Here is a 19,128-nt window from a genome sequence, read left to right as displayed (position 1 = left end):
CCAAGGAGTCCAGATCTGACCTCAAAGCTGGCAACACCCGGAAACATAATTGAACATGTAATTGAATTATTGTTCTTCAGTATTTGTCTTCTATGGCTGCAAGGTCTGCTGGTTCCTGCGCTTTGATCACCTAGTTTTTACAGTGAAGCAGGTTTTAATTTATTAGCCAACTTGTTCCAGGGTCTGATGTTGATTAGAACTGAGGGGAAGTGACTGGTCCAGATCTCTCAGCTGGTTTCCACACCCAAAAGAGGACTTGGACTTGGGTCTTCTGACTCTTAGTCCAGCAACTTAACTACTATGCGATACTACCCTGGCTCTTGTGTAATTAAATTGTCTGCTATTAAATTCAATGGTCTGCTACCCTGGCTCTCACGTAATAATCTCTGCTATTAAAATCCAGCTATTGCACTTCTCCTTCCACTTTGAACCTCATGTGTGAGTCTGTACCCATGATGACATTGCATAAGTATGCACTCTCATGCATCCAGACATGGGTGCACAGTCATGCAAACACTGAAATATATATGTAGATTTCCAGGTGTATACTCACATTCACAGCTCTCTCTCACTTCACTCTGCATTCCTCCTGCAAGCTATTTTTGGATGTGGGTTTAGTGTTCTTTCAATAGAGCAGTAGATCTATTTTGAGAAATGGTTTGAATGTTGGGTCAGGGGCAGGGAAGAGGGCTTCCAAGGCACGTTGGAAGCAGACTATCAAAGTCCCTGTTAATTATCATTGCAAGGGAATGTCAGTGCTGGTTTTGAATAGCTGGAATTGTGCAACATTATAGATGACATCAAACTAAGACTATAAAGGACAAAATTATAGTTCACAATGACCCAAATGAAACAGGTCAGAAATATAAGATCCTGCATCTGGCTAGGTACAGGACTGGGGAGATCTGTCTTGATGGCTGTGTATATGAGAATAATTTAAGAGTAGTTGTGAAATTCCAACTGTGTAACTAAAAAGACTAATACATTTTGTCCAACTCACAGGAAGGAGTAGTTCCATTGTACTCCAAACTGAATAAACTGTAAAAGGGAGATGGGAAAACTGAAGAGGATTTAGACAAGAGCTCCCAGGGCAGTATGATGCCTGGAAACCGAGCCCTGTGAGGAAATATTAAAAGTATAAAGTTTCTGGAGAACCACAGAACCATAACACGGTGGTTATCTATGACCATCTAAAACAGGGGTCCCCAACCACCAGTCCCCGGACCGGTACCAGTCCGTGGATCATTTTTTACCGGGCCGCAAAGCTTGGGCGCCGCCATCTTGTTTCAACGGCGCTTCCGGGTTTTCGGTTGGAAAGTGCTTCCGGGTTTTCAGTTGCAAAGCGGCTTTTGGGTGCTCGCGCCTTAGTTTCGTCGAAGGGGTGGTGGTGGCTTTGAACGAAGAGCCGTCCCGATGGTGGTGGAGTCTCGCGTTACTCAATGGTCTGTGGAAGAATAAATAATCGTGAAACCGGTCCCTGGTTCAAAAAAGGTTGGGGGCCACTGATCTAAAAGACAGGGCCCCTTTTTCCTGCTGAAACTGAGAGCAGGATAAGAGTTTTTGGTTGAAATTAAAAGATAAATGAATCAAGAAGAATTTCAAAAGAATATCAAGCTGGCTATGGCAGCTTGTGAGCCCTAAAACGTTCTGCCTAGAAAAGTAGTGGAATCCTTGGTATTGGGGGTGTTATATGGAGGCCGATGTCTACCTGTTGGGGTTGTTTCAGGAGATTCCTACAGGAGTTAGACTAGATGATTTCTTGGTCTTGTTCAATTTTATGATTATGTGATTTAGTGAATAGATAAAAATTGGCCAGATTCCAATTGGCGGGTTTGAAAGGAGGGGTTAAAGAAGTCTATGTCAAAATTGAACAGCCCTCTCTCAACAGAGGGGAAGAGGTACAATATCCTCTATCTCCAGTCTATAATACAGCCCTTTCAACAGTTCCAAGAAGGCAACACACCAATTTGTACCACTCAGGTGACCCTGAGGACACAGATAAACCTCCAGGTGACCTTAATGATCTGCTTAAAGAATGCAAATAACCAGCTGCCTGCAAGGAATATATATCCTTCCATTCCTCACCATTCGGTCAGAGCTGAAGAAGCTTCTTGGATGAGAAGTGAAACATCTTCAAACAAAAATCAGAAAGTCAAGTTGTCTCTTGAAAAAAAAAAAAAAAAAGCACCTTTGGGACAACCATGACCTGGATGACTGAGAATCTCCATAGGCATCCAGATTCCAATACTCTATTAAATCATGAATCATGGTTTACAAAACAGCAGGATAGCAATAGCACTTAGACCTATATACTGCTTTACAGCCCTCTCTAAGCAGTTTACAGAGTCAGCCTATTGCCCCCAACAATTTGGGTCCTCATTTTACCGACCTTGGAAGGATGGAAGGCTGAGTCAGCCTTGAGCCTAGTGGGATTTGATCTGCCAAATTGCAGTAGAAATAACTTGCAGTACTGAACTCTAACCACTGCACCATACATACAGACATCTTAAGCTAAATGTTATATTAGGAACGGGAAGACCCAAATTCAAATCCACCGACGGCCATGAAAAGTCACTGGGTGACTTTGGACCAGTTACTTTAAACCTTCAGGGATGCTACCAGAATTTTTTTAAAAAATGGAGATTTCCATGCAGCTCCTGGAAAAAAGACAGGCTAGCAATCTAGGAAATGTCTAGTCTAATGAAAAGAAGGAGTAGGGGAAACATGACAGCAGTGTTCCAATATCTCAAGGGCTGCCAAAAGAAGAGGGAAATATACTCCAAATCTTATTAGCAGTTGAATTGTTTATTCAAGAAGCCAAGCTTAAACCATACTAAGCCATCATGTTCAGTTCTGCTGATGGTATTTCAAAAGATAGTAAAGATAGTAAAGGACTAAGAAAGTTTCAAATCAGACCCACCAAAATGTTCGTTTTCTGGATGTCAAGCTAAAGAATCAGGACCATACACTAAGTTCAGTGGTGGGATTCCAATTTTTTTACTACCGGTTCTGTGGGCGTGGCTTGCTGGGCCTGGCAGGGGAAGGATACTGTAAAATCTGCAGTCAGAGGTGGCATTTGCCGGTTCTCCGAACTACTCAAAATTTCCGCTACTGGTTCTTCAGAACTGGTCAGAACTTGCTGAATACCACCTCTGATTAAGTTCCAGTTAAGAAGATTTATTGCTCAAGAATACACAAGAATCTAGTCAACTAACAGTCAGCACTAAATTGGCACTAGATAAGAGTCAATGGATTCAAGGGGAGCAAGAACTGTTTGTGGGCACATAATGATTCTAGGCGGAGTTCTCTCTTGACTTTGCTTCTTCTTCTTCTCCTAGACTGGAGGAACAAATGCATTATCAGGAACAAATGTGTGGAAAAGAGGTGAGGAAAAAGGGTTATTTGCTCATGAAGCATTGCATGGAGAAAGCAATAAGAAAAAGCTTTTCTCTTCTTGTTGGGATCATCCAATAAACCTACATAGAGGGAGATTAAGAATGGCGAGCGATGAGAGAAAACAGCCTTCAGACAGGGCTTCCTTCCTTCCACACCTTCATACATTACTGCAGATGCTGAAGCATCTCAAGATGGTGTACATTAAAACTTGCAACAAAATAGATAACACTTAAAACACAAAGTAAAGTTCTACATTAAAACAACATAGAACAACCACCACAATAATTTACGTTTAAACAAAAGGTGGGGAAATAGAACCTTGCCAAATTTCTTCAACATTCATGCTGGGAAGGCCTAAGTACATTTTCGTGAGGGACCTAAATATGTGTACAGCATTGCAGTACCTCCTGAATGCATGTGCAGCAACAGAGAGAAAGCTCATTCATAAGCATCAATTCAGCAGCCTTTGGTACATGTAGCAGGTCCTTCTCAATGATTTCAGTGACCTAACCACATTTGACAGATGTCTTAGTACCAAATTGTTAGAGACTTCTAAACCACAGCTAGAACTACTCATTGGCACCAAGATGGCTTCTTCAAGAAAACTGTAGCACCACCTACATGACCAAGTGTCTCACTCAGCAACCTGGCTATACCTACCACTTTAGCTGCAGCTTCCAAACCAACCGCAGTAGTAGCTCCCATTACAGGACTTTACACTAATTTAAATGAGGTTACCTGTGAATAGAAAATTGCAGCTAGACTCTCTCTGTCCAGGAAAGGCCGTACAGTAGGTGGTATACAACTCGCTCTGGCAAGTTGACAGGATCAAGTAGGATCAACAGGTGTTGCATTCCTTCCCCACCCCTCACTCTCTTCAGCAACAAGGGTCATCTATAAGGGTAACCATGGCTGGTTTTACCCCAAGACAGACTTGAACACAAAGGACTAATTAAATTATACATTAAACCTGAGTAGTCGGCAGCCTCCCAAACTCATGTTTGTGGTTCTGGAAGCCCTATGAATGTTCCACCACAGGTAGCCAGAGAGTTGGCAGGGTGGATTCCTGCCAATTTGAGGCAGGAGATGTAAGACCTAAGATTACACCTTTGGGAAAAGAAAAATCCCAAGATGAAAACCTTAGCCTCACCTCCTTCGCGCATAATTGTCTCATCTCCTGTCAAGACTGCCCCTTTCTCTGAAGAAGCTGAATGCCTTCTGTAGTCACCCAAAGATTATTCAGCCATACTATGGGTGGAGTCCTGGTTTAGATGTCTTTTGAAGAGGGTTAAGGCAGCCTCACGGATAAGGCATTTAAGCGCTATTCATCAAGTTACCTTCAGTAATGTTAGTTATGTTTTCAATATTGTTTTGCTTATGAAGCATTGTTGATGGATCCACATCTTTGATATTGCTGGTTTGTACGGCATCCAGAATCTTTAGACTGGGCAGCATAAGCATTACTGGGATAAATAAATAATAAGAAAACAGCAGGCTTCTCATAACAGGATGGAAGGGAGGTCCTATGAAGTCCTCCCTTTCTGGAAGGCAGGCTTTTTCCTCTGTCCTCGGGACTGACGCTTCACTCCTCTGTTCATCTTTCAAAAGGTTCTGCGTCTTGGAGAAACCCTTTGGTTTGGCCTCCATTCCTTCTTGTGCGAAACACCCTCCCTGTATCCAGCTTTTCCTCAGTTCATTTTTGAGATGAGGAGTAGATGCTCTGAGACCCCTTCCAGACCACAGGGCAATCAACCCTTTTCCTCCTCAGCCCAAACATTGCTGCGATCCAGGAAGCCTTGCTTTGCTGTCTCTGTGGCTCCTCTATCCCTCCCTCTGGGGAATCTCTGGCTTGCCCATCAGAATCTACCTCAAACCCCCAAGAGCAACTTCACTGCACAGAACAGAGCCCTGCCTTGATCTGGCCCGCGAAATATAGCAATACAGCCGCCAGCACCCGGACTCTTTTTAGCATCTTTCCACAGTAAAGACATTGGTCTTCGTCTAGCCTCTGCCGTTACAGCGCCCCCGGCTTCTCTGGCTTTCTCTTTGCCCGGAGAAATACCAGCGCTCAGTGACGCCGATCTGGCTCCTTTGGCCAAGGCGCTAGTAGGGCTGCCCTTCAGATCTGTAGAGTTACAACGGCCACCATCCCTAGCCGGCCAGCAGAGCCGCTGGCGGAGAAAGGCTGTTGGATCGCCCTTGCAATTTGGCGCGGAGGGCCCGGCTTGCTTCTGAGCCCGGGCTCCGCGACCGCCCACGCGCGCCAGAAACCTAGTTGGCTGGTTCCGAAGGATTTCGGCTTTAGAAGCCTTTGCGGGAAATTGGGTAATCTGGGCGTGACCTTCGAGCAGACTCGCCATATCCAGGAAACAGGGCTTTGAGCAGCAGCTTGGCTCCCTTCTCTTCGTTGATTCTTTCCTTCTGCGTTTTTGGTCGGGCTCCCGTCTCCTATACTCCGCTCCATCTGTCCCGTTTCCCGCCACCCGCCACCCCTCAAGGCACCCTCTACCTCACCCGTTCGTTTCTAAACCCCGGAGACAACCCTCCCCTCCCCATCCCAAAATGAGGGACCCGGGCGTCCCCCTCCCCAAGCTCCAGGATGCCGAGAATAGAGCGATAGGTTAACCCCACCCCAGCCCCACCCAAGTTTCCCAAATTCTTTTTAGAATACGGCAGGGCGCATTTGTGTATGTGTGTGTGTGTGTGCATGTGTGCGCGCCAATAAACCAATGTCCACCTTATTCCTCCTCACCCGCTCTGGGGCCGAACCGGAGCTGGGAAGGAAAGGGGGGGAGGAGGGATTGGGGGGGGGGAGGGCGGGGCACGGAGGGAGGGGACTCGCCGCCGCCGCCGCCGCTACCGCCGATTATGTCACATCGATCAGACGCTGCAGCCGAAGCAGTAGGAGCCAGCGAAGGCGACCGCAGCGGCCGCAGAGTGAGCGGGAGGACGGGCGCGGCTCAGGTAGGGGGCTAGAAGGACCGAAGAGGGGAGCCGAACAGCTCCCTCCTTTATCAACTTCGGGGCTCTTCGGGGGACGGTGGGATGCGGGGAGAAGGAAAACCGGGGTTTTCTAGGCTGAGAAGTGTTTCTGTCCCATTTCCCTCCCCCCCCACCTCACCCCACCCGGTCCGTCTTTGTCAGGACCCGAAAAAAAACCAGGGATGGTTTCCCTAAATCTGGAAGAGGAGCGAGAATTAGGAGGTTCCCAAGTGGGCGCGAATTCCCCTCACGGTTCCCTGGAGAGCCTCCTCCTCCTCCTCCTCCTTCCCGTTAGAAGGTTTTTCGGTACCCCCCCCCTCCGCTGCTGAGGAAAGTTGCGCGGCTGGGTGTATGTGTGTGTGTGTGTGGTGGGGGTGATGAGGATCCCCCCTGAATCTGGAGCAATTTAAGGCTCCGCTGTGGCAGGTTGGTTGCCTGGTTTTATTGCAGAAGAAACTGAGGAGGCGGGTGGGAGGGAGATGGCCCCCGACCATTAGGCGGGCGAGCGAGCGAGCGAGCGGAGTAGGGGGTCCCATCTGCAGAGACCTGTATGGGAATGCTCGGTTCCCGGGTCGAGGACCGGGAGATTAGAGGAGAGATTGGGATCGGAATCTGGCAAGTTTTTCAAACCGTCGTTTTAGATGGATAATGCGTTGGGGGCAGAGAAGAGAAAGGGGTTGTAGCAGCGCTGGGGGTGAACCAAAGCTATGGCCATGAAAGAAATGAGAGGGAGAAAATGCAGATATACGTTCATCTTATATGTTCAGAATATATGCCCAGGGGGAGGATCTATCAAGGTTAAAGGTTGTGTGTGTGTGCAGGTGCGTGTATGTGTGTGTGTTTGTGTGAAGGGGGAAGGCTTACACTAGGAGTAGAAAAGGAGTAAGGTTGTTTGCAGGATGGGGCATTTGTATGTGTTAGTCAGGGCAATGGTCTCTGGGTGCCATTAGAGAAGGAAGGGAGAAGTGGAGGAGACTGATCTGTGTTTGAATGCACCAGTGCAGAAGGGGTGCATAGTGAGTGAGGTAGGTGTGTGTGTGTGTGTGTGTGTGTGTGAGTGAGAGAGAGAGAGAGAGAGAGAGAGAGGAGTTTGGGGTGTGAGAAGCGGAAGCATTGTGTGCTGAGAAGGATACTGTGGGAATTGTGGCCAGCTTACGGGGCTGAGTTATGGCTGTGGAGTGAGCAGCAGAAGGGTGTGGCAGTTGGATCCAGGCCTAAAGCAGAAGGCTCTTCCCTCCAGGAGCCCTGGGATGAGATCACCTTTCTTAAACAGCTGATATGGAGGGAGGGGGGCAAGTTTTTCCTGATTTATGTATTAGAATTGTGGGGGTGCGGGGATATTGAATCTTGGATTGTTCTTTGCCCTTGGCAACACAACACTGTAGGCTGTTTGCTGGGATCCATCTGTGCCCAGAAGATGCTTCAGGTTGTTGATCCTTTTCTGTACAGTCTACGTGTGTTTGTATGCATCCAAGGACAGGTGGGACATGTCCTGCTGTTCATTTGTATGAGGAGTGGGAGCAATTTTGATGAAGCATTGGTCTCTTGGAGGGACGAGGTGGGTATAAAAGTGAAGCTGCATTGCTGGGGGACAATGGCAAACGATTTGGGACAGGAGGATAAAATTCAGGGGGAGATCTCTAAGATGGATGTGCACAAGGGTAGAGGCTGTAGGTGGTGCTGTGCGTGTTTGTTGTTGATACAAGCAACAGCCTTTTTGGGATGTAATAAATGGAGCTTGTGGGTGTGAGGGAATATTCATTGGATGGTATGTTTCTGTACAGAAGAGTGCAGGGAGGCACCCTGGTGTATGAAATATTGTGCATGCAGAATTCCTGTTCTGTATTATATGGAGGATGAGGGGCTGAGAATGGACAAGAATCCAAGGTCTATAAGATTATTATTTTTTTGAGTTTACATGCATTTGCTATATAGCTATGTGTATAGTACAACCAGTTGCAGGTAAATGGCAGGCTGCTAGATTTTCTGCTTTTTATGGAGTTAGAGCCTAATCTTTAGTGTCAAAATCAAATATTCAAGTATATTTTGGACATGTCAGGAATGGATATTGATGGATATTGGGACATCTAGTATATTTTTATTTCTCTCCCTCCCTCCATGAAAAAAACTAAAGCAAGGAAGAGAGGCAGTTTGCATGTAGTAAAATGAGGGGAGCTATATGTATTCTGACTGCATTATGACATTAAAATGTTCAGCTTTGTTTGGACTCCTTGTGTATAGAAGGTGCCTGAGAAGTTTAGTGCCTGTGAAGATATGTTCTTAAGGTGGAGACATACTAGGATCTGTATTCATATAAGTCAGTCTTCTGAATTGGGTTCTGTAGTAGTGTGTGCGTGTGTGCGCAACAGGTCTTATTTTGTGCAAGGGCTTGCCCAGTCAATCCACATTGAACTGGCTGAAGCCTGGAATTTCATCATAAAGATTAAGCCAGTAGCCAAAAGCACTCAAGGGAAAATGCATTTCTTTCACAAATATGGGCCATCCTTAACTTACTACGTAACAGAGACTGAATGAACTGGCTTTTTATTCCTTAAATGGCAGGTCCTGTGAACAAGGGATCAATAATTCATAGATACGGTGGCTTTCAGCTTATCTCAGATTGTATCACAGAGGGTTTGTCTGAAAAGGATGTTAACTCGTATTGTATTTTGGTTATGATCTTTTTGCTTGTAGGTTGTACTCTGTGAGGGTTTTACAGGTAAGACTCTTCTGAAAGGTGTGAATATCTGACCTTGCTGAGAATGATGGAAGCATCCATGCAAAATTCTGCTTGTACCTGATTCTGCTTGCCTTTCTTTAAACATTCAAAGTAATAGAGCTTTGATTGAATGTCCAGCTTCAGGATCTGTTTCATTATGGTAATGTCACCATTTTAAAAAAGTACTTTCTATCATGCACAGAGTGCTTTTCTGTTGCCAGGAAATCAATGCAACTGGAAAAATGTGGGAATAAACTTTGGCCTGGGCTTGAGTAATGATTAATATAATGCTTTATACATACATGCCTGTTTAAAGGTCACTAAGATAATGCAAGGAAAAGAGAACAATAAAGACAAATACAAACAAGGAGGCAGCTTAGACAACTGCAAACAAGCCTGTACTATGTACAAAAATCTCAATAAAAGGAAGCACTGGAATTTATTCTGTGCTCCCATCCCGAGAACACACGCTTGTGTCTCATTCTTTCCATGGGAGACCACCACAGAAAAAAAGAGATAAGAACTAGATTTCAGTGGCTGTAATATTCCAAACAAGCTTTCATTTCAAGAAGGAACTATTTCCAACTATTTAAAGAAGATGTATGGACAGCTCATCGTCCATATTTGATGATGTACTTTTAACACAGCTTAAGTAGGGGATTCTTAATCTTGGGGTCAATGGATAGATTTAAGGGAATCCATGAACTTGCATGGGAAAAAGTGCAATTTTAATTTCACTAACTCGAGGATTCTCCTTGAATTTCAGTTTGGAGGAAAATAAATCCCATGCTTTAGTGGTCACATGCTCTTATTAGCAAGACAGGAATTATTGGGATTTGCAATCAGAATATTCAGATGGGTACAGGATTAGTCCCTCACTTCCAGTTTTATACTTTGGAAAAAAGGATCAGATCAGATTTGTGGATATTTATTTCTCTTTTGTTCATACTGGGGTGTATGTATGGAGGCTTTCTGTCCTTCCACCCTTTTTCATCTACTTGCTTGATGGAACAAGGAATAAATCCTGTAGCCCTGTCTCAATACTGATAGTTGAGGAGAAGGAGATTAGTCCCAAATATTAGACTCTTGCAAAAGTCTTGCTTATTCTGAAAGGATTTGAGTGGATAGACATAGCACCCGATGACACCTTCCGTGTTCGAATTCTTAAGGTCTAAACATAGACACCACTGTAATCAATTGAGTATTTAGAAAAATGAATGGAAATGAAGGGCATTTTTTGCCCTGAGAGATAATGTGAAACGGGTCCCCAAAGCTGGGTTAATTAGAATGACTAGGAAATGTATTCTGGAAAGCTGGAGCACTCTTGTGATGCTGATTTTCTCATGTTCAGTAAAAGGGGGAAATCTTTTTCGCTTTGACTTTTTCTTTTTTGGTGGTGGGGACAGCCTGTTACATCATTTTGATCATTTTGCCGGTTCCCTCATTAGAGAGACGCTGTTCAGTTGTCTCTTTCATCAGCCTAATAACTAACCGAAGAATGCTAATATCCAGGGACATAATTGTGGTATGAGGGTAATAAAAAAAAATCCACTTATGGATCATTCTAGTTTTTTTTCCCCCCTGCCTCTTTTATTCCAGTGGGGAGGAGGTCCTGGCCTGTGGATGACCTATCCTCCCACTCTTGTGCCAACCACAGTTAATAACCAAAATGTTCTCTTTCCAGGAAGAACGGAAGCAAAGCTGGTTGTTCCCCGTCTGTCTCTTTTCCTCCAAGGTCCTGATAAGGGAGGGCGAGAGGAGCGGGGTGGGGGGAGGCTGACGGGGCAGCAGGTGGCAATTGATTTACAGGAGAATATGTTTTGCTGCTGCTGGTGGGGATGGGAAACAGATAGCTATATGTTGCTGGGCAACAGAGAATTATGGACTGGCATGCTCCCCATCAATCCGGCTTGTCAATAGTGCTAGTGATAGGATAAAGGGAAACACCAAGGGCCAATGTGTCCAGCTGCAGAGATGCCCTCACTGGGGGCTCTCTGCCCTCCTAGTCGGCCCTCTTTTTCCTTCCTTCCAGAAGCCCTCTATCTTATTATCTCAGCTCTTGTCTCTTCCTTCTGCATCAGATCTGGTCTCTCTTGTTTTCCATGAAAGCCCCTTTTGTTCCATGGAATCCCTTTCCTCACCCAATGGCCATATTGTCACCAGCTTTGGCGTTTCCCAGAGCAGAAACAGGACTGGAGACTTAAGGGCCCCTTTTCCTCTGGGTTTGGAGTTGGCTGGGGGCAGAAGGGGAAGGAAGAGACTGGGATTCATGGATCTCCATCTAACTCACAGCCTCGGGTTTTCTTCTGAATGGCTGCTGAGTTGATGTCACCCAGGTCCACAGCTCAAGCAGGGCTGCACCTGCACATCCATTAAATGTAACTAGAGACCTTATGACTCACCCTTCTATCCACAGTGAACCTGCTGATTGGCCTGCCTTGAATCTGCATGATCCCTTCCTCAGCCTCTGCAGAAGTAAGATTGGGCTTGAAAAAGAGGGATAAAGGGTGCTATAGGTTGCCTACCCCCCCCCCCATTCCTCTTCTGTGTGCCTGTGTCCTTGAATTTTATTACAGATAAAAGGGATGTTCCAAGAGCAGTGGTTTCTTTTTACAGTTCCCCTCAGAGGAGCCACCAGAGAAATGAGAATTTTTAGCTTCCACCAACCTTGATACTCCACTGCTTAGATGCTGGGTCCTTTTCATATGTGGAAAAAATTGGAAGAGCCTTTCTCAAATACTCACCTGTGTACAGCTTGCCCTAGCCTGACCAACTATGAGATCCAGTTAGCAAAAAGGCAGAAGCCAACTGAAGGCTGAAAAGGGATGAAATGGTAGAAATACCTCTATCACTCTAGAACACGAGTGTCAAAGTCATGGGGTCACATTGCTGTCATGTGACGTATCGCAACACTTTCCCCTTTCATGGAGCTGGGGTGGGCGTGGTCTGTGTGTGACACATCCTGCCTGCAGGCCACCAGTTTGAACCCCCCTGCTCTAGAAAATCATCCATGGGTTGGTTGCTGATTGTCTACAGGTGATCAAGCAGGGACACTTTCTTAAGGGGGAGCGAGTTGGTTGAACCTTTATTAGCTGGAAATGACTAACATCAAAGATATGTTGGGGAAGAGGGCAATTGAAGCAATAGTAAAATTGGCTTTAATACTCGTGATCTTATTTTCAAAGCTCAGCCCAGGCAGGTCCTGTTGAAATCAACAGCAGTCACAATCTTACACGGTTCTCAACAAATCACATTTAGGGAGATTGCCTTCCAATTTTTGTTGTTGTTCATTTGCTAAATCATGCCCAAGCCTTCATAACTCCATGGACCATATAGCCTGCCAGGCCCCCTTGTCCTTTGCCCAAATTCATGTTCATTGCATTGATGACATTATCTAACCATCTCATCCTCTGCCGTCTCCTTCTTTTGTCTTCAATCTTTCCCAATATCAGGGTCTTTTCCAGTGAGTCCTGGCTTCTCGTTTGGTGGCCAAAGTATTTTGAGCTTCAGCTCCAGCATCTGTCCTTCCAAAGTACTGTCAAGAGTTGATTGCCTTTAGGATTAATGGATGTGTTCTATGTGTATGCTTATGTGAAGCAAGATCTTGGAATACCATTTCAACATCTTTCCCTCTTAAATGAACATGTCACATACAAAAAGAGAATTCCAGCCAGAATGTACCGTAAATGGCCTATCAGATCTGGGAAGACAAAGTGTCACATTTTTGTTCAAATAATAACACAATCCATCCCATTCAACTGGGTACAGATATCTGTTACTCTCCACATTCTGCCCTTTCTTATGTTCTTGATTTGTTCTAGAATTCCCCAGAATTCTATTTCTGGGCAGAGGAAAGTGTTGAATATTTGCTGTGGTCAGGACCAGACACCAAAAGGCTCTTTGAAATAAACTTATGCTGTAGGCAAATCTTAATTTTGTTTCTACACTTCTGTCTGGCAATCTATATTGGCAGCCATTTAAATCCCTGAGGCATCTCCTTGGTTCTTTTCCTGTTTTTTGATCCCACTGATAATACGATTTGTTGGGCATATTTGCCCCTTGTACATTTTCCTTTTACTATCTCATTTCCCACCTCTTTAGGGGCAAATCCACTTGTATGGGATAAAGATTAGAAGGCTGTACTTCTCCACCCCCAAGAACCTGTATATTTATAAGCAGAGAATTCCTAGCATGAAAAGTTAATATGAATTATGCACCTATTTCATGCTCTCCATGGATTTCTCATGACAAGGAAGAAAGTGGGGGAAATGATAGAATAATATAGGACGGTTACAAATGGAAGTCAGTGTGCCTGAAATTCTTTTAACATGTTATGAGGCTTCCTTTGAAGCACTCTAGCTTTTTATTTGATGGTTGTTGAGTTAGAAAGTGGGGGCTGGGGCAGCTGATTCTTCTCATAGAGTAATCTGCTTGGTTCCCACATGGTTTTGCAGTCCCAAACAACTGCCTGTATTAAGTATTCTGCTTTGGGAAGTATTAGTATTCCAGTAGCTGTTGACCACAGTTGCCAGCATCCTTCTCAATGACTAAGGCTTCCGAGAACTGTAGCTTGTTTACATTTGGAAAGTCAGAAAGTCTCCTCTTCTGGATTGCGTTAGGCCAGGCCTGAAAAATCTGGCAAATGTTATTTGTGGATAACAACTTTTACTCAACTAATATATCATGTTAATTCTAAGATATATGTCCACTGTATTCTCTGTTCAGGGAGACAGGCCACCCGGAGAGCAAAAAACATGTACTCAACTGTCTGTGAATTTGCATAGTACACAATCGGTTATCATAACCTTCTAGGATTACTAATATTTCACCTAGAAGAACAGAAGTAACCCAAAATGAGGAAGTGTTCAAAACTCTATATAGATTTTAACCGGGCCTCTGAAAGAGGAACAGAAGGGTGAGATGGGATCTTGGAGCTTATTTGGAGGCTCTGCAGTCATTCTGTGTCTTGTGCTGTCTACTCACTACTCTGGAATCTGGGTCCAGAACAATTGGTGCCTTGTTAGACACTTGCAATGTGCTGTTCACTGGACAGCTTGTGGCCCCCAAGTTTCCGCTGCTGTGCCATCAGTCTGACCCAGCCTCGGGGCATCCTTTCTACAAAACAAGCTTGATTTGGAGATCAGGCAGACTGGTGGGATCTCAAACAGAGTGGGTGGAATGGGCCACAGATATATGGGAAGCAGGGTGGGGAAGCCAGCTGGAAGGGCTACACATCAACCATTTAGCATAGAGAGGGACAAGTGGGAGAGAAAGGGCAAAGTGGCTGGTTCTTTCTCTTATTCTGTTGGTAGGAGAAACAAGTTCTCCTGGGAAGCAAGATGTGTAGGGGAAATTTCTCCAAACCCAAATGATGAATAGATACTATAAGATCTGTTTAAGGCAAGTTTATATTGAATTGCGTTGGAGAAGACCTCAAGGTTCTGCCCACTGAAGGAGGGTATAAACGGCCTTTATATAATTATACAATAGATACAGTTGATGTGTCGGTTATCATACTGTTTTGATAACAAGAATTGGCTTTACAGATAGTCCTCATTTGCCCACAGTAATTGGGCTCAAAAACTCCATTTTTAAGTGACACAATTGTAAATTGACAAACCAGGTGACAATTCCAGCAGTCTTGGTTGCTGTTGTTAAGCAAGCATTGTTGGTTATTAAGCAAGGACCTCATGTGACCATGACTTCTGACATCCTGCCAGCTTCCCCATTGCTTTTGCTTGTGGGAAATCAGCTTGGAAGGTCACAAAGTATGATCATGTGACTGCAGAATGTTGCAACATTGTAATCTCAAGCCAGTCATTGGGTGCCTGGATTGCAATCACGTGATTGAAGGGATAGTGTGCTACCTGTAAGTACTTGGTCCAATTGTAACTACTTCACATTCAGCTCTGACTTATGTTTAAACAGTTGCTGAGTGGTTGTTAAACAAGGACGGTTAGTGTGCTTACTGTGTAATATAATCCTTGACTTATGACTGTAATGAACCCTGCTCACTACAGTCATAAGCCATGATGGTTGTAAGTGAGTAATTATGTGATCGACCTAATTTTATGATCATTTTTTTTTGCTGTGGCTGTTAAGCAAATGCCATACTCATTAAGCAAACCCCTTGTTCATTATGGGACGTTTTTGCCAAAACTTGGAAATGAATGTTGGTTTTTGGCAAACATTATAAATTGTGGTCCTGTGACTGTAGGACACAGCAATCGCCCATAAATGCAATCCCATTACCAACGCTTGAAATGTAATTATGTGACCTCTGGGGAGATCTGTCTAAGTGACCAGTCATAAGTCGAGGACTATTTGTATCTGCAAAAGTCAGTTTTTTGTGGTTACTCCTTCCCAATTTTCTGTCAAAAGATACTAATACTATATTGCTGCAGTAATACACAGGCTATTATCTGCAATTTTCTGTCAGCATTCTAGGCAAACCAATGGAGCAAGTTAATAGAAAGGATAACTTGAGACTTTATGAAAACTCAAAGTGAATTTTTGCATGTGGCTAAGATATAATCTTAGTATAGTTAAAATCTATGTAATACAGGTCTCTTTTGGAATAAAAGACAATGTTCGGTATCATGTATTTTATATGTTACTTTTCATTTACCTGCAAACTCCAGAATTGGTGAATGAGATCTTGTCCTATAAGCTTCAAACTTGCTACTGATTATTATGTCTATGCTGTGTATAATGTGCAAACTTCTTTTGTTTGTTTGTTCTGTTCAATCACACTGGAGACTGCCTGGATAAGTCCCTGCAGTTTTCTTGGCAAGGTTTTTTAGAAGTTGTCTGCCATTGCCTCCTTCCTAGGACTGAAAGAAAGTGACTGGTCCAAGATCAACCGGCTGGCTTTGTGTCTAAGTCGGGACTAGAACTCATGGTCTCCTAATTTCTAGCCTGATCCCTTTAATACTAGACAAAACTGTGTATCCATGCAAACGCTGATTGCTTTTGAATTAATAATAATCTTGCAGAACTAGGCCTTTATGTTTCCATTTATATATTTATTTATTTATTGTAAAGTTTTATAGCCCAGCCAACAGAAAAGACTTCAATGCATTCAAATTATAAACGCAACAACAGAAATAAATCGAGATTAAAATAAGGAAATAAATTAATGCTCTCACAAGATGGATGCCTTCTCCTAAAATGAGGGATTGACCAGTCTTTCTCAAGAGGAATTGAAATCCAGCTTTCAAAGTGCCATGTTCGTCATATGGTCTCTACCCATGCCTGGCAAGAGAATCTTATAAGACTGCCCTGTTTTAATCCACGTTGTTTTGAAATACAAGTGATATTTCAGTATTTTGAGATCAGAGAACCCACTTGCACCAACAGTCTCTGATGGTGGGAGGGAGTTCTGAATTCCCAGTTCCGAACAGAACCTTAAGCTTATTCTCAATCAGTTAAATGCCCATTGAAGCACACCAGGAGCACATGATGGATGGACCCATCCTTTTTAAGTAAGGCTATTGGGAGTGTAAAAGATGTTGAATGTATTTGTGGATGAACCTTGAACATCCTTGAGCATTCATACTAGATCTTACTGGACATCCGTTCTCAGAGCTCGGGGTGAATTGGGTTGGCAGTGGAGAAGACTGAAGGATTAGAAAGCCAAATGCACTTTGTTTCTCTCAAGCAGTCACTTTGGCCAACCACCAAGTAACCCTGAGGTTTTTGCTCTTTCAAACTCAGTGGAATGTGAAGGAACTTGTGACCCCATCCATCTGTTGGCCAGAAGAATAACTCTCTCCACAAAGTGACTAGAATGGGATAAAATATTGGTCGAGGTGGGAGAAGCCAACAAAAGAAAAAAAATGGATTTGAAAATGGGCTGGATTCAACTGGGGTCTGTGAGCAGAAAAAAAAGAAAATTAAGAAAAAAAATTTCTCTCAAGTTTGCCAGTGGGAGGAGTTGGACAGCAAAACGTCCAGAATGCTATCATCTCTCTCTCTTCTCACTCCTGTGAACGTGACCCAGAACAGAGAACACAGCTGCAACACGAAGGAAAAGCAGAAACATAAATGCAAAACAACCCATCATTTAATAATACAGAAAAAATACATTGGAACCACTGCTAGGAAAAGGGGTTGAAAGAATTCTAGAAGCCATATCCTGCGTGTTTTCCTTAACTTGTTTAGGAGAACAGGGTTCACCTCAAAGTCTAAAAATAATTATATTTGGGGTTAACTTACGACCCCACCCCCACCACCACCACCCCTCCCGGGGCGCCCCGGCCAGGGCCGGAAGGCGGAAGGCTGCAGCCCGGCGGGCGGCAGCGGATGGCCCGCCGGGATCCGGGAAGCCAGGCGCCTCGCCCAACACTCCGACGCCGCGGATACCCCCCCGCCCCCCCCAGGCTGCTTTTCCGGGCAAAAGTCCTTATCCCCCCAAATCGGTATTTTTAATTAAATGGAAATATTCTATTTGTTTCAGGGAGGTATTCTGCTTGCCACATTCGTAAGGTCACCCAAAAGCTGATTAAAAGATAAAAATAAAATAATATATCATACTGTGTTTAGGTTTTTCTCAAAACCAATAGATTCCAGAATGATTTACGGTCAGCTCCAAATGGAAAAGGTGTTTTAAATAAATAAATTAAGAAACCTCAGAATGTTTTTTTCTCTCTATCTTGATTTTGAAATATAGACATTTTGGAATCCAACAATAAAGCATATGTGTAGCTCTGGGTTGAAATGTTGGGTTCCTCGTGTGCTTCAAACTTGGTTATTTTCTTGCTGATGTTTTATTATTAGGCTAGGTAACAACATCAGTGCACGGGTGAGTAGTGTGGAAAAATAAAGTGCCCAGCACTGATACATTTATTTATTTGTATCCCATCTCCATTCTGATAAGTAATTCAAGATGGCATCAGTAGACCTCTTCCTGTTTTATTCTCACAATAAATTTGAGGAGTAGGTTACATGAGAATTGTTGACTGCCTTAAAATCACATCTGGCAAAAGCCTTACAGTTGAGTTAGAATTTGAAGCCTGGCTTCTCAGTTTTATACCAAAGCCAACCAGTGGAAAAGCAAAATAAATTTCCAGTCTAGTCTTTAGGTTGCTCTTTGTGTGAAAATAAGAATGCATTCACAATGTTCAGGATGGAGTAAGCTGGCCCTGTTGTGTTTGGGGTACCTCTTAATTTGAGGTCCAACCCTTTAAGCATCTCTTACGATGGGGGTGTAACAAGATAATAAGGTGAGGATGAGCTCTTTGCAGGTGGTTTTAAAAAGGGGGAATTTTCTACTCTATTCTTTTTCTTATCTTTAAATTCAGTCCTGAAACTAGTCATCATACAGAGCAGCCTCCTTCAATGTGGCTGCCCAAAACTACAGCTCCCATCACCTGCAGGACAGAACATAATGACAACTGTGGGGAAAGCAAAATATATAGTACTGGGGAAAGCTGCTGCAGAGAGAAGATGGTTAGGATACAAAGGAGTGGGTGGGTACATATATCAACAGGAGATTTTCGGAGGAAGGAGGAGGAAGACAGCCCTCAACTTTGTGGTTCAGTTCTCCCTGCTCCCAGATGGAAGGATTGGCCATAGAAATCGAAAGCGTGACATCAGTCCCCAAGTGAGAATTAAAAGAGTCGTCTGTTGAGATGCAGAGGCTATTTCTTTCCATCCCCACCTTCACCCCACCCCATAATCAGGGCCTTCTTTTCTCTTGGTATTTTTTTCCCCTTTCTTGTTGGGATTTGCATGTTTTCTTTTGCAAATAAAATCAACGGAGGAAAGAGAGTCAGATGTGGTTAACCCTTTAATTCTACAATGGAAGGACTGGTCTTTGTGTGCTGGGGATATCGAGGCTGTTTTTGCTGTCACCGCTGAGGAAAATCACTGGGAAGAATTGGGAATTGGGGGCCCAGGGGCGTCTCTTTCTGATTCTGGATAAGATTTTGTTTGTGTGTGTGTGTGTGTGTACGCGCGTGTGTACATGTTGGGGGATTTACTGGTTGGAGCAGGTTGGAGCAGAAGCCAATTCTCTTGGGTTTGATTTT

The 19,128-nt window shown here is 44.0% G+C and overlaps 1 protein-coding gene across 9 annotated transcripts in view; it reads left to right on the top strand.

Annotated features, from left to right (window-relative positions):
- The first annotated feature begins 6,244 nt into the window (after nucleotides 1-6,244).
- Nucleotides 6,245-19,128, top strand: part of L1CAM (L1 cell adhesion molecule) — a 99,044-nt gene continuing 86,160 nt past the window's right edge. For all 9 annotated transcript variants that reach the window (XM_087956870.1, XM_087956869.1, XM_087956864.1 and 6 more), the window contains exon 1: nucleotides 6,245-6,360. The gene's annotated coding sequence lies outside the window, so the exon portion shown is untranslated. The remainder of the gene's footprint in view (nucleotides 6,361-19,128) is intronic.

The sequence above is a fragment of the Notechis scutatus genome, chromosome 2, assembly GCF_049901735.1.
Source record: "Notechis scutatus isolate UNSWTSFEM ecotype Mainland chromosome 2, rNotScu1.2, whole genome shotgun sequence".
Taxonomy (NCBI): Eukaryota; Metazoa; Chordata; class Lepidosauria; order Squamata; family Elapidae; genus Notechis; species Notechis scutatus.
Note: the sequence above shows the minus strand (reverse complement) of the source record. Positions and strands in the feature narration are given on the sequence as shown.